General features: G+C 35.6%; 1 protein-coding gene across 1 annotated transcript in view; it reads right to left on the bottom strand.

Moving 5' to 3' along the window:
• LOC107661475 (carbohydrate sulfotransferase 8-like) overlaps positions 1-17,486 on the bottom strand; it is a 59,451-nt gene extending 41,965 nt beyond the window's left edge. The window contains exon 1 of the mRNA XM_016451085.1: positions 17,243-17,486. The gene's annotated coding sequence lies outside the window, so the exon portion shown is untranslated. The remainder of the gene's footprint in view (positions 1-17,242) is intronic.
• Positions 17,487-17,711: the final 225 nt, after the last annotated feature.

Genomic DNA, 17,711 nt, shown 5'->3' with positions numbered 1-17,711 from the left:
TGAATTCTTACACCAGGCTTATTTGTCAGTGCTTTATGTTGTCATAATTATTACATGCTTACAAGTTTGGAAGTTCAAAAAATCAGTCAATATACTACTGTGATTGTAGTTGTTAAATAAAAATGTCATTCATATCAATTCATGCATCACCTAATTTCCTCACAACATATAGGCCTGGCCTACAGAAAAGAACATTTACGTTTAATCTATCTAATAGTGTGTTGGTCATACTATACAATGATTTATAGCTTGTCTTTGTTGAATAATACAGAACATAAAGAGCTTTAAAAAATAATTGCATATTAAATCGCAATCGCAATATTGGTAAAAAAAAAATCGCAATTAAGATTATTTTCCAAAATCGTTCAGCCCTAATCTATATACAGTATAATGACTGGATCGCTCATAGCGTTCTAAACTGCTGACAGGCAGTGAAGCCACCGGAAGTGTTCGATTCGCCATCTTACTATTCCCTACCGGCAGAGAGCACCATTGAGTCACAGTCAAACTGCTGACCTAAAATCACCCGATTTGAAGCGAGTCAGTCACACGGGATTAGTTTTTATGTCATGTGTACAGTATGTAAATTCATTTTTATTCATGTTATCTGCAATGTTTATTGTCTTTTTGGGCAGGATAAGCTTTATATTTAAATCATTAAGGTTGGGGGTGTGTCTGCTGCTCTGCACACTGCCGAAACAGGTTAACGTTAATTGATCCAACACTAAATATAGCCTATTTCTTTAAGTACGTTATTATTCAGGAATTATTAAACACGAACGTATTAGTATCAGAAATTGATTTGAATATACAATAATACAATACAAGCCTCTGTTGCTACAGTATATTGCTTTATGTTGTACTGAAATGAAAAGCTTACCATGCATCATCTTGGAAATAAGGCTTCTTGTCTTTAAGTCCATACTGTATGTAGTCAGTTATTTCTCTGATTAAGTTATGATGTGTATATTTTTAATGTCCTGATTGAGCAACATCTATTTCAGACTCTCCAAGATCGCGCAAATATGGTGTTTTACTAGCATTACCGTTTCCATGTAAAATGTTATATATATTCATATATATCATATAATCATTAATTTAACCACCGTTTAAATCATTACCTGCTTCAAAATGAATGCTGTTAACAAAATCATTGTTGAAAAATTTGCAGTTAGCCTACTGTACGAATAAAAACACTATAACAAAATTACATAAACAATGAATAACTGTAACGTTACAAGGCGAATGAAGGTATACAAAGCATAAATCTTTATTCAGATTTCAGAATGAGCACTTTGTCATTTGTTATATACACTCTTAAATAAAGGTGCTTAAAAGGTTCTTCACAGCGATGCCATAGAAGAACCATTTTTGGTTCCTCAAAGAACCATTCAGTCAAAGGTTTTTTAAAGAACCATCTCTTACTTACCTTTTTATAATCTGAAGAATCTTCTTTCACCACAAAGAACCTTTTGTGTAACAGAAAGGTTCTTCACAAGGTTCTTTATGGAACCATTTAGACAAAAAGGTGCTTCTGTTGCATCGTGATAAAGCACCTTTATATTTAAGAGTGTATATGTTGAGGATCTTGTCCGTCTGATGTTCATCAAGTTCATCTGATGTTCGCTACAGTAATGTGCATATGAATGTAACATTTTAATAAGCAGGGGAAATTCCTGACATTAAACAAATAACCGTTTACATGCCTAGAGTGTTTGCATTGTAAGAATGTACAGGGATACTTCAGATATAAAAACGCTGACTTGTTAGGTGATGGTTTTTCATTAAATTTGAACAATTTCCTATTAATTCAATGGAATGTATGGGAATACTGGGGAATACCAATATGGCGGCGCGGCGGCTTCATTTTCATGACGTCATGAGCAATCCAGTTCTCTATTATAGATCAGTGCCTGCCTCTTTTTCGAGAAATAGCAAAAGTAAGTGTTTAACCTTCAGAAAATGACTGAAGTCAACTTTAGGAGGTCAAACAACATTTTACACGAGGTGTTTTATTTTCCATTCATTTCATATGAGGCTTGCAAACCTGTTACCCAATTTGGGACATGTCTAAATATATATATGTAAGTGAGGACCTCTGAAATGGGACAAAAAATTTAACTGGTCCCATGTCATCAGAATAAATCAAACTGCTAAGCCTAGCCTACAGAAATTATTTTTAGCATTGTAAATGTAGCTTCATTTGCTTTGCAAAGACATTTTCATTTGCTTGAAAGCATTTTCCATTCAGCACTTAAATGTAAGTGCCACATTTTCCACTGTAAAACCGAACATCAAGCCTTTGCCAGATAGAAACTGGCCTTATCATCTTCCCACTTCAAAACACCAAAATTGCAGCTTGATGTGTACAGTCGCATCTTTGCAGGCAATCATGGCTGAGGTGATGGGGGTTAGATTTCTTCAACAACAGCTTTGAGTAAAAAAAAAACACCCCATGCACCTGCTCCTTCATCGAATCCCCCTTTCCTTTTATCTGGGTTTGATTGCTTTTCCCTGGATTGCCCCACTTCTTCCATTACCCCACTCCCAGAATATTGCTGATCCCTGACCTGTATGATAGTGGGATTTAAAAAGGTCTTGAGTAGCACAAGGAAACCTGTGGATGTAATCTAGAGCAGCTCTCTTTACTAGAGCCAGAGGATCTTCTGCTAATGAAAGCAGCTCTCTCACCAGATGCTACCCTGCCTTTTAAGATCTTAGATTTGACATCCACTTGTGATTATACTTCTAATTCAAACCCAGGTCAAAAGGGCTACATTTTTTTCACTTTGACAGTTTTTATAATTATTGCTTTTATTAAGCAGGATCTCTTATGCAACTGTTGTATTTGCCCATTAGTCAGACTCAAAATATGGAAATTACATTTTAAAGTTATTCTTTAAAGAAGTCACTTTAAATAAATTGTATTCTAATTACCATGTGGCCAAAAAAGATGGGGTTTCAAGCTCAGTTCAGGGTTCAGAGAAAAATAATAAAATAAAATAAAATAAAATACTAAAAAGTAGCTAATTTTATTTTTTAGCCTTGTAAAAGCTGGTTAATCTATCAGAGATTAATCACAATTATTTTGAGCTCACATCTAAAGTAGCAATGAAAAAACAACAATAATATCAATATAATCTAAATATTTTTCCAAATTATATTTTATACACAAGACAAGTATATTTTTTATCATAGAGGGATCATTTTGGGGTGTTCACCACATCAAAAAGTTTGAAATCTTCTAATTAAAGTGAGTCAAAAAGAAAAGTCATTTCAGAGGCAGAGCAAGTTATTACATTCTGATGAAAGATCACAAATTAAACATTTCTCTTAACATGTACCTATGATTCAATTAGACCAGGAGCATGCAGAAAGTAAATAAGATCCATTTGGATTTTTCTGTCAAGTCTAAAGGTCATATGATAATGCTAATAACTGTGTATAGTAATTCAGGTACAGCACAGTGGCTGGTTTCAATCATGTTTGATTGCAGTTTGGTGGAAATTTGGAAGTTGTAACCACATCACAGACTCGCAAAGACCAGATGTGCGCAATTACCCATCATAAATTAAATCTGTGTATTTACATAAACAGACAACATCAAATTTGTCTCACTTGTCTGGACAGCTGTTAATTACAAAAGATGCAAGGTTGTGTAGATGCAACATGGACTGCAAATTGAGTTCTGCAAAAGATTAGTTCCGTAAAGGTAAGGTAAAAAAAGAGCATCGACTCTTAAACTACTGGTGTATCCAATCCAAGATTCTGTACGCTGTGTGGTGTCACATTAACATTCATTAGAGTGACAGATGGAGGACATACTCGCAAATCAATACCACTGTAAGCTCCCCACCGTCTCTCTCCCCCACTCCCATTCCACGTCCTTCCTTGCCAAACACACATTCATCATTGCTCTGAATATTATACTTCACTTTTGCAATTATTACCCTGTTGAATCAGTACTCTGAAATTAGAAATGATTAAAACCATTGATCCAGTTTACAACATTCAAACACAGCAACCATATTGCATTGATCTGTCAACATAATCTCAGTGTAATCTTATTAAAAAGGCAGCGTTTATCTCCACAAGCTTTTTTGAATAATAATTCCCTTTCCAAGGTAAAATCATTTGATGATTCTCTGTGCTCAGGTAGTTTTGTTCAGAGAACTGGCACAGCAGGACTGGGATTTGTCCAGTAATTTCAATAACCACAGAGAGACTAAACAAAATTAGCTATCTGTGATAAATTATATGATTAGTAAATTCAATTCAAGTTGTCAAATAAAAGTTTTTCTGTATGTAATTAAAATCAATCCTAATCTACCTATAATATAATTACTGATTGTCAAAAAGAGTCTCTAAAGCCTTCTGAAAGCTGTGGAGGACCCAGTGACGTCAAAACCGTTGGATTAAGGGATTATGGTATCTACTGAGCATTTAGGTTATTTACTTGAACTCGAGTGTGGCTAAATGTACAGTCTGAATCATAACAATAGCAGATCTGCTAAAAAAAAAGGCTGAATCTGAGATTTTTAGAAAAAAGCCCACCCTTTTCTACTGAAATGTAATGTGAATGTAAATGAAAAGTGAAAAATCTCCACAGTATGCTTACCCAAATGACTTGATTTTACAATAACTTTTCCTCCCTAATCATATCGAAATGGTGAAATAAATCACTCTCGCTGCACAGACAGAAATCAGTTGATCTTTATATAAATGAGATATGGGACTCCTTTGCATTATTAACTTGATTATCAAAAATCTGCTTTCATGCCCACTTGCGCATTTATCTTCTATACGTTACATCAAAGGAGAACATAGTTTATCCTTGAAATATTCTCCAGCCCACTTCCTTAGGTATTACTGGAGTGAATGAAAGATGTCTCATTATAGTGATTCTCTCACACTGAATAAAAATGATACTGCGGCATGCATGACTCACGGCTCATGCTTTCCAATCATACAGGGTTTTAGGATAGTGATTTCCCAACCAGCGGTATGTGTGCACCAAGGGGTATTAAACCTATAAAAAAGCAATGACGAATTTAATATAAAACTAAAAAGCAGATATATAATTACAAAATATATATAAATTAATAATAATTAATTATTATCAATGTTAATAATTATTATTGCTGTTGTTACTGTTCTTAATAATATTTCTATATATTTATTGTTTATATATCTGTTTATATCAAATATTTAAATATTTTGATGACCGTGAAAGCTTACCTTTATGTCATAATTATTTTTATAATCATCATTATTATTGTTTTTATTAATCATACATATATTAACACTACTACTAACAATAATTATTATTAGTAGTAGTAGTTGTAGTAGTAGTGACTCTATTATTTTATAAAATATAATAAAAAATTATTCAAATTATATTTAACAACAATAACAATTACTTTTTTGTAATGAATTAACATTTTAATCACTTTTTAAGCAGAAAAAGATACCTATTTGTGTGGATGACCAGTATATGGACACCTGAGCCACACTTTAAAAATGCATAAATGTTTTACATATATGTAAGAATTAGAGCCCGACCGATATGGTTTTTTTGGGGCTGATACCGATACCGATACCGATATTAGGGATTTAAAAAAATTCCGATATATCGGCCGATATTCTTTGTGTATATTATAGTACAGTACCAGTCAAGAGTTTGGACACTTTCCCATTCGTGTGTCCAAACATTTGACTGGTACTATATATAGAATACAGTATATACATAAACAGAATATATATACATAAACACATTTTTTGCAATGATCACTCAAATGTGGTGATGAAACAATTATAGTGACGTGACAGAGATACGTAATGGAGGCAGGGCATTTAACAATTTAACAATAAACTTTATTATCCAACAATAAACTTTATTATCAGTGCACTGAACAGTAAAGTTGAAGTTTATTCAACTTTAATTCAATTCAATTCCATTCAACTTTATTCCGTTGAAGTTTATTTCACTTTGAACCATTCATTCATGGATTTGCGCTACTGTCTTCACACACAGACGAAACTTACTAGAGAAGTGTGAAGTGTGACATAATATACCTCTGTAAATCAATACAATATAAATTTACGTCTCGCGCACTTTAATGCCCTTTGATTGTAACGTGTACGTTCCCTTGGAACTGGAATCATGGCAGAATTTCATGTGAAGTCCATTTCGCAGGGCACTTACGGTCGAATAAGACCACGCTTGAATGCTGCTGCCTGCTCCCGCTTCCTGAACAAGAGACCTCCTTACTGAAGTGGTAGTGTTGATTGGTGTCACTATCTCACGAAAGCGCCGGCGGATCTCCACCAAATTCGGGGGATCCCTTCAGCTCGAGGAGCCCTATCGAACGCCACCCTCCGCACGTCGGTAGCCCCCCGGGATCGCTTGATCGGTCGGCGGGCCTCTAGACAGCGGGCCTCTAGACGTACACTCGATTCGCGTTCAAGAGGGTTCCTCGAGCTGAAGGGATCCCCCGAATTTGGTGCGGATTTGCCGCGCCGTTACGGAGATATGGCCGTTCAAAGTTTCAATGGTTTTCCATAGACATAAGCTTTAAAGCGTTTCATCCAGGTCGCCAGTAGCAAACAATGGAGTGCGCTCTGCTGGACAAACTAAGTAATTACACAATTTCAAGCATTTTATCTGCGTTACATGTTCTGTAAAAAAAAAATTCATATCGGCGGCATATTCGTCGATACCGATATATCGGCGACAGGCTCATATCATATCGACCGGGCTCTAGTAAGAATATTTGATTAGTTACTGTTTGATTAGTTACTAAGAATTAGGGATGTTAATTTTAACCAGTTAACTGTTAACCGACCGTAAGAATTTTAACCGATGAATACAATCAGTTAAATGTTTAAAAGTCATTTATTTATTTATTTTTCTCAGTAATTTATCAAAATATTTTAAAAGGTTTGCTGCATGGTTAAAATACTCTATGCGTATAAATTATTTTGTTTTTTTAGAAGAAAAAAAAACGTCACGTATAAGTCGCATTTTATTATTTCATTCAGAAATAGACCTAATGCCGACGTGAAATGTTTACAAACATTATAATAAACACTGTAAACATAGCTAGGCTATTTTAGTTCCCCTCACTCCACAACAAAGCCTTTCAATTAACAGTATTTAGAAAATAACAAGAATTAAGAATATAAGAAGCTAGGCTATAGCAATATAAACGACAAGCCAAAACGAATTAATTTAGGCAAAAATGAAACTGAAACCAACGTTGGGTCTCTCATTCGACACAAAATCAAATGTTTCCGTATTCATGATGTATTTGAATGGCAAATTATTATTTATTATGTAGCCTACTTCACTCGCGTTCCAATATCCACGTAAAACAAAATGTTTTGCATAACATCACGGCGGTACAGTGATAACACTTAACTGCACAGATTTTAACTGAGCAGTGTTTTTTTCGCATATGTTTGACTGACTGTATTTTATTATGATAATGAACAGGCTGCATTGTCAAGGTAGCAATGCTTAACTGTGTGCGCGCATGTGGCGCAATCACTTGAATTTTTTCCTTCTAACAGTGAAAGCAACTACTCCTTTTAGTCATAAAGATAATCGGAATTGTAAAAGGTTTGCCTTTATTTGTGTACATTCACAATAAAAACAAATCTTTGTGCTTTTGTAAAAAAAGCCTAAAGAAAAATAGGATGCCGCAATTTCTGCCGTCTGTTTCCTTTCGCGCAGCAAAAAAAATGAACCGAAACTCTGCATACTAGGCTACTTGTTGCACAATATATATATATATATAGGCTAGCTTTATTATGTTTTTCTCCGCTCGCAGAAGCGCTGCAGGTGCGTGATGTGATATGATGACCATGTGAATCCTCATGTTCTGTTGTTTGCTGCTTTTTGCGCATGTAAAATTAATCCCCGAGAAACAAATGTTAGTATTTTTAACGGGTCACAGACACTTATCCATTCTAATTTATTTCAATTCTAATTTAAAATAATCTTGTCGGTTAACGGTTAATAATCAGTTAATGAGCGTCGGTTGTCGGTTAGGAAAAATAACCAAAATGAACATCCCTACTAAGAATATTTGATTAGTATAAATTATAAAACAATAGATACACTGTTCAAAATCAAAATTAAAAGGAGCACATTTTTGGTCTGAGTGTCGCTAGTGAACTATGGGGTTATGTAATATACAAAAAAGGCTGGGAATCACTATATTCTGGATATTCAGAATAAAATCCTGAAATAAAAAGTTTTGTCCAATCTTCCTCTGCTTAGGAAAACCCGTATTGACTCCCAGACATGTGTGATATTAACCTGCGTGGATTAATGATTAGAGACCCGCCAAAGCCTTTTCATTTACAGATCACAGCATTTTTTCATTAAGTAAACTGCTGCTAGAACATGATGGAGGAAGCGCCGTGATTACTTGGGGATCAAAGGAAGGACAGAGAGAGAGGTTAAACCTGGTCATATGTGTACACAGAACCCTCATCCATCAACTGCCTTCCGCATGGATATACTGAATAATCCGTAAAAAGAGCACGAATCTAAAAAATCTCCTCAATTTCTTTCTCATCTCATCTCGTCTCTAAAATCTATGCCCACCCATTTTGGTTTCATAAATCAAACACATTGGCACTGTATTTGCAGACAGTTCGTTGTAGGCTATATCTTATAATCCATAACTGTCACCCATCAGTAATTACTAGCACCACGTGATTGTTAAACTGGGATTTAGGGTGATCTGTTTATTACAAAACACCTTGTCATGAGGTACAGACGATCTTTCATCAGTCATTAGAGTGTTGTGTGGTGTGAATCACCAATACAGATTATGCACTATGTGGGAACCTTGAACATTCATTATTCAGTAATTACAAAATGTCATGCATTTCTGAAAAAAATTTAATTCTTCTACTTTTTATGTTTACTTTTATATCATTTTCATTTCTATCATTTATGCATGGTATTTAACTTTTTTTTTTTTTTTGCATAAAGGAAACTTTACAATTGTTGTCCATAAGTAATGTGTACATAAGGCATTAAAGGGGTCATATGATGCGATTTCAATTTTTCCTTTCTCTTTGGAGTGTTACAAGCTCTTGGTCTTGTAGCTCTTGGTTACAAGATCTGTAAAGTTGCAAAGACTAAAGTCTCAAATCCAAAGAGATATTCTTTATAAAAGTTAAGAGTCAGCCACACCTACCTAAAACGGCTCGTTCTAACACGCCCCCACATACCTTAAAGGTGCAGTAGGAGATCTTGGAAAATGCTAACTTTAGCCTGATAGCACTGAAAGCGAACGTCCCACCCTCTCTGCAATCGCTGTCTAAAGCCACGCCCCCTGAATGCATATAAGTTCACAGACCAGAATACCAGAGACAACATTACTACAATAGGCTACATCAGCGGTTCCCAATTCCAGTCATCGCACTGGATGTGAAGACGTGTGTGTGTGTAAGTGTGATGTGTGTACGCAAATCCGTGAATGAATGCTCTGAAGTGAAGTAAACTTCAATGGATTTCCCCTGCTCAGATGTATCCTGTCTGCGCGAACAGGGTGCGCAGAGGTATGCTAATACATACGTTGACAGGCAGGTAGGAAAGCCAATTAAAACGCTCGGACCGAGCGTTTTGATTGGACGAACATTTCTTGGCCCTACGCCTTCCACAGAATATATAAATACAGATAAATACATTTAGACCACTTAACTTAATGATTGCTATCGTGATGTGAAGAGACTTTCAATCAGCATAACAAAAAATGTTTCTGAGGACAATCACCTATTGCACCTTTAACATTATTTAAATACAGCACAGAAAATGACAATAAATTTCAAAATGATTCATTAACATTTACCACAGACTTGTTTGTTGCCCTGCTTCACACAGACACTGGCAATTTGGGCATCATCTGAAATTGCAATTTAATAAAAATATAAAATTTCTCGCAAATACGATAATTCTGACTCCATTTGAAGGCTACATACTGTATATCATATCCTTAATAAAATGAAACCATGAATATTTAACAGTACTTTTTTCATTTAAATCAAATTAAGTATGGCATCTAATTCGACTAAGATGCAACCTGCTGAGTATATATTCCCTAATGTCCTAAGAGACTCACTGCCATAGTAACCGGCCCCATGCGAGTCTCCAGATGCTACTGTCTGCCACTGCTCTCACTCAGGTTCTTTTATCCTTCTACTACCCCTTTGACCTTATCGTGATTTTTTCAAGCAGGACATTTTCACATTCTTGTTGATCCTAGAACAAAATCATGGTTTTAGTTATCATATCCCTCTAAATATAAGGGTGGTTATAGAAATGGTTTCTTCATTGGAACAGATGTAGAGAAATTTAGCATTACATCACTTGATCACCAGTAGATCCTCTGTAGTGAATGGGTGCCGTCAGAATGAGAGTCCAAACAGCTGATAAAAACATCACAATAATCCACAAATAAATGACACGAATCCAGTCCAGCAATTAATGTCCTGTAAAATCTGCATGATTGTAAGAAACAAATCCATCATTAAAACATTTCAACTTTGAAATGTCACTTCTGGCTAAAATACACAGAAGTGGACTCATAATTCATAATAACGCTTCCTCCAGTGAAAAAAATCCATCTCCTGTTGTCCGCTCACATCAAAATATACCAACATATTTGTTTACAACAGTTTTGGCTAGTTTTATCACTTGTAAATTGTGCTTAATCTGTGCATATTTATCTCCTGATTCAGTAAATACAACTTTTTCACTAGAGACAAATATTATGGATAGAAGACTCGTATTTTAAGTGCAAGCAACAGTTTAAATTTAGTAACATCTTGAAGATTTGTTCATTACAAACATGCAGCTTTTCACCTCACAAGATGTTAATTGATGGACTGGAGTCATGTGGATTATTGTGATGTTTTTATTAGCTGTTTTGACTCATTCTGACAGCGCCCATTCACTGCAGAGTATCCACTGGTGAGCAAGTGATATAATGCTAAATTTCTACAAATCTGTTCCAATGAAGAAACTCATCTACATGTTGGATGAACTGAGGCTGAGTAAATCTTCAGCAAATTTTCATTTATGTGTAAACTATTCCTTTAATAGTTGCCATGTTTGTTTGATGTTGATCCAAATACATGTCCTGCTTGGCCAAATCATGGTCAACACATATGACCATCACCCAGAGGAAACTCTCATCCAGGTCCTGTTCTAGCACTACAGGTTCTCGTCTCTTACCAAGCTGCACATGACACACAAAATGATCAGTGCTGACAGGTCAGTCATCACTATGCCTTGCTCTCCCTCTCTGCCCTGTCATCTTGCGACCGGCCTCATGTTGTGACAGTGTAAATTACATCAGTCACTGCACTGGGGCGAACACATGCTCATGCACTCATCCGATACACACGTGAAATACACTCTGCTTGCTCACTACGTAATACCGACTGTGTTTTAACAACTTGAGTTCTTTCCCTCTCACACGCAGATGCACACACACACGGCTCAGCACCATATGTTGACCTCCCTTACTATACTAATAGCACACTTGAATAAACTTATTTTTCGTAAGGGGAGGTGCTCTGGCCCTGAAGGGAAATAAATTACACACTAATATTACTGTGCAGTGGCACGCTTCTCCAAAAGACAGATGTTTACTCGGGATGATCTTTAAACAACAGCTCCAGACTTTTCACATCTTTCCCTCTCCTTAATGCTGGTCAAAGCTCACTGTCCCCTGACCATGAATATTGCTGTAACAGCTGGTCTAATTCAGTTTCCTTACCCCTAATCTAAACCTTAATAACTAGTGAGAAAGGAAAAACTGAGCTGAAATCATTTTACAAATGAAAGCAAATTTTAAATAAACAAAAGGAGTGCAATTTGTGGATTAACGCATTAACACATTTTGCTTTGGTAGGTAGGACAGGGTTTTGTATTTATCCTTTATGTGGGTTGCCATGACAGTGGAAAACACATTACATTATGCTTGATCTTCAGTTGCTTCATTAATTAGCAAAAGCAATGTGAGTACTGCTATATGCAGCCATTTGAATGTATGGTTCTAAATGGCAGGAAATCTATTTTAGGCGCATTCCACTAATGACGCACACTTTGGTGTCCTATGACTTTATTAATGCATTAGAGACACAAATACCACATTTCTTTGTACGAAGGACTGTTATCTAACATAAAATTAAGCTTGCATGAAAAGTATTATTAACATCTCATTGTTTCAAGCTGTTTTAAAACAATGTGTATTGTGCAAAGTGCTACAGTATAAAAATTAAATTGACTTAACTTGACTAAACACAGAAAACATTCCTACCTAAAATGGGGATTTTGGTCTGTCCCACCACAGAGTTTTTGACCGTATCAACAAGCTCTCATCGGTTTAATGGTGTTTATGCTACAAAAATGGCAAAACGATGTGCCTGGGGGACTTGTAAAACAGGTATCCTGAAAGGATATGCAATGGAATTTGGCATTTATTTTATTATTCAACATTCATTTTCTGATCGTCATACTCTCATTAAGTTGAAATTTTAATCTGCTCAAGCAGAAGGATAATGTCATCTTGTGCTTCAACAAGGGATCTCTAAGCTAAAACTAGCCAACGTTAAAGTTAGTGAGTCCATGCTAATGTACAAACCTAAATAGCTAACTGTTCTCACGTCATGTACAGTGTAGGTCAAAAACACTTAAACGAAGGCCTACATTTAAGTGCCTCTCTCCATATTAAACTAGTTAAATGTAAATTAATTTAAAGGGGTCATATGATGCTTTTTTAAAGATCATTATTTTGTGTATTTGGTGTAACAGAATATGTTGACATGCTTTAATCTTATCTATTCACGAACAGCTTGTAACACTCCAAAGAGAAAGGAAAACTTGAAATCGCATCATACGACCCCTTTAATCTTACCCTTGTCATCTGCGATCGTGACGACCGAAAGGCTGATGATATACGGGGCAAGATTTTGAGCAATGTTGCTGGGCAAATTTGGGCAATGTTGCTGTCAACGGGCAACCAGGTGAGACACAGGGCCCACGACCAATTTAAAGTATCCAGATAGAAATCTGTTACCCATTCACAATGGAAAAGTGCTCAAGCAGCATTGCTCAAAAAAAGTCGCCTGGCAAAATTGCTCAAAGAGTTGTCCCGTGTATCATCAGCCTAACATGACTTCTCCCGCATACATTGTGATCTGTAAACACTCAAGATTTTTTCTGTAAAAAATCTTTTATATATCCCTCCATGGCATATTTAAGTCCCACTTGAATCATGCTCCTCGATGAGAGGTGGTCCTTCTGTGTCCAAAATTTATCTTCTTGGGACAAGGTTTTCACACTGACAGCTGTCATTGTAAGACAGTGAGCAACTCCATTTTTTTGTTCAAGTAACAGCAGAGCAACAGTAACTAAAGGGGCTTACCGATAGGTCAATTCAAATGCATAATTTTGATATAATCCATAATGCAATGTAATATTCCTTACATTTGTGACATTTGAGAAGTAACATCATCTTGACCCTTCTACAGCATTACGGAATGACAAGGGAAAGTGAAATTTGAATACAAATTGTTGTGTTGACTTAATTTATCAAGCTAAACCATTCTCTCTCTCTCACACACACACACACACACACACACACACACATACATATATCAGGCCCAATTTTATACCCTGCTCATGGAGAGCATGTTTAAATGAATTATTTAAGAATAAAAATATAAGATATGCATTGGAAGATCTACACATAGCAGTCTTCATAGCTTTAGCCTGCATCGCCTATGTCACCAGCCTATATTCCATTCAGACAGTGTGACGAGCAGATCTTTTGAATGTCAAACCCCTCATCCTCTCAGGGCCTGACTAATCATAAAGAGTGAGAACTTGTCTTTTTACCTTCTCTCGGAGCTTTCTGATTTTGTCCTTGACATTCAGACAGCAGAGTCTGTCATGAGGCTCACAGAGGAATACTGTGTGGGTGCGAGGTGTGTGGGGCTGAAGAGCTGGTGAAGACTTGTGTTAGTGTGGGAATGTGTGTGTGTGTAATTCCAGTTTGGATTCTCTGCAGCTATTAAAAAACATTAAAGTGATACTCCGTCAAGCAGGGCTGAACTGCTGTCTAAGTAATTACTGCAGTGCTCTGAGAAAATAAATTGATATTATATTGTTGAGTTACTAGTCCACTTTTGAATACAACATGCATCATAGAAAGAAATGTCTGTGAAGTCATTCAATTACTGTAGCACTACAGAAGTCAATAACGTGCACCAGTCCATAGAGCCCTTTGAGGTTTTAATAACAATTTATAACCTCCATAGTTACAGATTAACAAAACATAACAGACTTAAGTCTGTAGAAAGGCTCCACGATTTGGGGGAAAAAATTGAATTGCGATTTTTCTGATAAAAACAAAATTCAGGTTTAAATTTGGCCAAAACTTTGCGATTACACATCAATATGGATATAAAATAATAATAACAATAATAATGATAACAGTAACAATAAAAGTTATTATTATTATTAAATAAAAATGCTAAAATAAAAATATAATAATAAATATTACTAGTATTACTACTTAGTAATTTTTCACTGTAAAAAGTGTTTCTAATTTCGGCCTTATTCCAATTAATTGTGCAGCTCATTAGTTTTAATAAACAATGGCAATGACACCGAATTGAACCTAAGTCAACATCAGACTAAAATAATATGCCAAATGACTACTACTGTTGTTAATATGTTTGGTCTACAAATAAACACTAAGCAGCAAAAGATAATGGAAATTCAAAAAGTATGCATCACAAACATAGCTACAATGTATGATGGAAAACAACTAGGATCCCGTCATCTTTAACGCACCGAGTGTACAGCCAAAACAGAAACCAAAGTCATTTCTGTTCTTAAGTGGTTGTTTTAAAATGTTACGACTCTCTGCGGCCTCCGCAAACAGCAAACATCCATTAGTATAATGCTAAAAAATGCATGAGTTGTCCCACAAGTATTATTTCCACAGAATTCAGGAGACTATAATATAGGCAATTTCTATGGCAGTGAAAGTAAAAATAACCCTCTGCATAGACCAGGGTGAAATACAGGAGAAACTGTTACTAGACAAAGTGATCCGATAATGACCAAATGTTGGGCAGCCAATCAAATCATTCCCCTTTGTGGGGGAAAAGAAGATCTCCGACATTCATAACTCACTCACTGGGTGAATAGTTGATGACCCAGATTAAAGATTAAACTTAAAATTATTTTTAAATTGTTAAAAGAGACATACATTTGGTAGATGTGCCATAAAAAGTGGTAAAGTGACTTTAAAGAAATATTTTGGGTTCAGTAAAATTAAGCTTAATCGAAAGCAATTAAAGTGAATGGAGCCAATGCATAATAGTAAAATACTCACTGTTTCAATAGTAGCCTATAGCCACTAGTCATAGACTTAACAATATATGTGCTAACATTATTTTAAGGTGAAAAACAACTGCTTACTAACATTTGTATAAAGTCATTTGTATATTAAATTGTACAACTTTATTGCCATGACAATGTAATGCTGTAACCCTAAAATGACTATAAAAATTGTTTAATTTCCAGCTCAAATAGCCTACTACATAAGTTTTAACAGAAGAATTGATCTTTTAAAGTGTTTAAGTGTTTTATAAAACTACACTGTAAAAAAAATGGTGTAGGATTTACTTTTAAACCAATTTCACCAAGAAATTGCTAGTAAATTTTACAAATAAATACAAAAAAGTATTATAACACATTTAATTAAACATGATTTTTTTTTAAGTAGAAAGACTGAAATATAATTGTTTTTGTAAAACATACTCCAATAATCTTTTTATTTACAACTTCAAAAAAATATATTTTTTTTTACAGTAAGCTTCACATTTATGCTTTTATATCCCCCCAAAAATGGCCCCATTCACTATTTTTCAAATTATATTTTATTTATTTATTTATTTTAGATTTTTTTTTTATTTATTTGGAAGAAAAGGGTAAATAAAAATCAAAAGACATTTTAAAAACTCAGCAGCAATTTAATTCCATCAAACTATTTTTTTGAAAGCTTTTCAGAATGATTTATGACACAATGCACATAGACATGAGACAGTGGCTGGTCAAATTGTTTCAATATCAACCACTCCTTCGTTTATCATTATCGTTTGGAAAACACAGAACATGTGCTAGAAGGTCTTGTCCTCTGAGCACATCTATTTCTTAAGTAGAAGCTGGTGGGGACATGTCACCATCCTATTTATAGCCTGCCGAAAAATAATTCAAAGGAATCAGTGAAGATCTCTTAAATCTTCCCTTTCAGAGTCCTACACAGAATGAAAAAGGAATGTCTCTTTCTGCCTCAAAAGCCATCTGTATGAGACAATGAAGCACACCTCTGAAAAGGTGTGAGTTATATCATGAACACCACAGTGATGGATGTGGCATCTGTTGGACAGACAGAACAGCACACATGGCGCTTGTTTCCAACTGTGACGGGCAATACAAAATTGAAGCTCTTTTTCCAAAAGAACTTTCAAAAGTGAATTTAAATGCATGTTGAAATAAGAACTAAATTCTCTTAAAGGGACAGTACACCCAAAAATGACAACTCTGTCATTCTAAAAGATTCTCTTTGCAGTTACCATTCACATTTTATTTTATGGGGAAAAAATGAAATGGTGAATGACTGATGCTTTTTTTTTTTTTTTGAGTTCTTATGCAGACGGAAGTTGTGTACAGTTTTAATGGAGACAGAATTTAGGCAAACTATCCCTTTAATCCAATTGAAAATAAATACACAAGCATCATTTAAAAACACTGACTTGCTGACACTCAGTCTAACGGTTAGAAGAACGGGCTGAGTCAGACTTCAGGCCAAAAGATGCTTAGAAAGCCGACTTGTTCAACTCATTAAAGTGACATTCATCATTTCCACTTGAACAACCCATCGAATGAAACAACTTTAACGTTACTGCCCTACAGTCAAACAATATAAGTAATTGCCACTCAAACTAGCGATACTGACTGCGTTTCTACTTATTCTCACAATTTCTGTTTCCTCACTCACTTCTCCTCAACACCGCAGTCCAGACTCGGACATTTGTACTCTCTTACCTCTTTGAAGCTCAAATTTCTGGCCTGGAGGATCTATTTCTACTCTTTCCTGTAGGAATAAACACGAAAAAAACGTTAGCACACGCAAACACTTACCTCAACAATCTTCATAAGGATCAAATGTGCCGCTGTAGGCGCTCCACTTCGTTTGGGCTGGCTGAATTCAACGGTTCAGATTTCAGTAGCGAGTTAGTAACTGAAGCATGGCACGTAAATAAAACGTAGCCCGCGATAAAACGCCTATCTGCGGTCGGAGTGTAACTTTAAAGCGGCTGGCAGCGATGTTTGGGGAGATGTGAACGCTCGCGCGGCGCTCGTGTGTGTTGGGCGTGCGCATCCTGTGCTTCTATTCTCGCGCGCTCTCTAGGGACACCGATGCTGCTGCTGATATTGCCAAGCAACAGCTTCTGTAATAACCCATCAAAGTCTGACGAAGCTCAAGTTTGGCATGTTTTGTAACAGACGATAGAATTCATTTCGGATCGGATTAATTGGCATTCATAGGCAGGATCGCTCTAATTGATATTTCATCATATGTCCCAATTGGGTAACATGTTATAGAACT

The sequence above is a fragment of the Sinocyclocheilus anshuiensis genome, unplaced genomic scaffold (genome assembly GCF_001515605.1).
Source record: "Sinocyclocheilus anshuiensis isolate Anshui unplaced genomic scaffold, SAMN03320099.WGS_v1.1 scaffold491, whole genome shotgun sequence".
Taxonomy (NCBI): domain Eukaryota; kingdom Metazoa; phylum Chordata; class Actinopteri; order Cypriniformes; family Cyprinidae; genus Sinocyclocheilus; species Sinocyclocheilus anshuiensis.
Note: the sequence above shows the minus strand (reverse complement) of the source record. Positions and strands in the feature narration are given on the sequence as shown.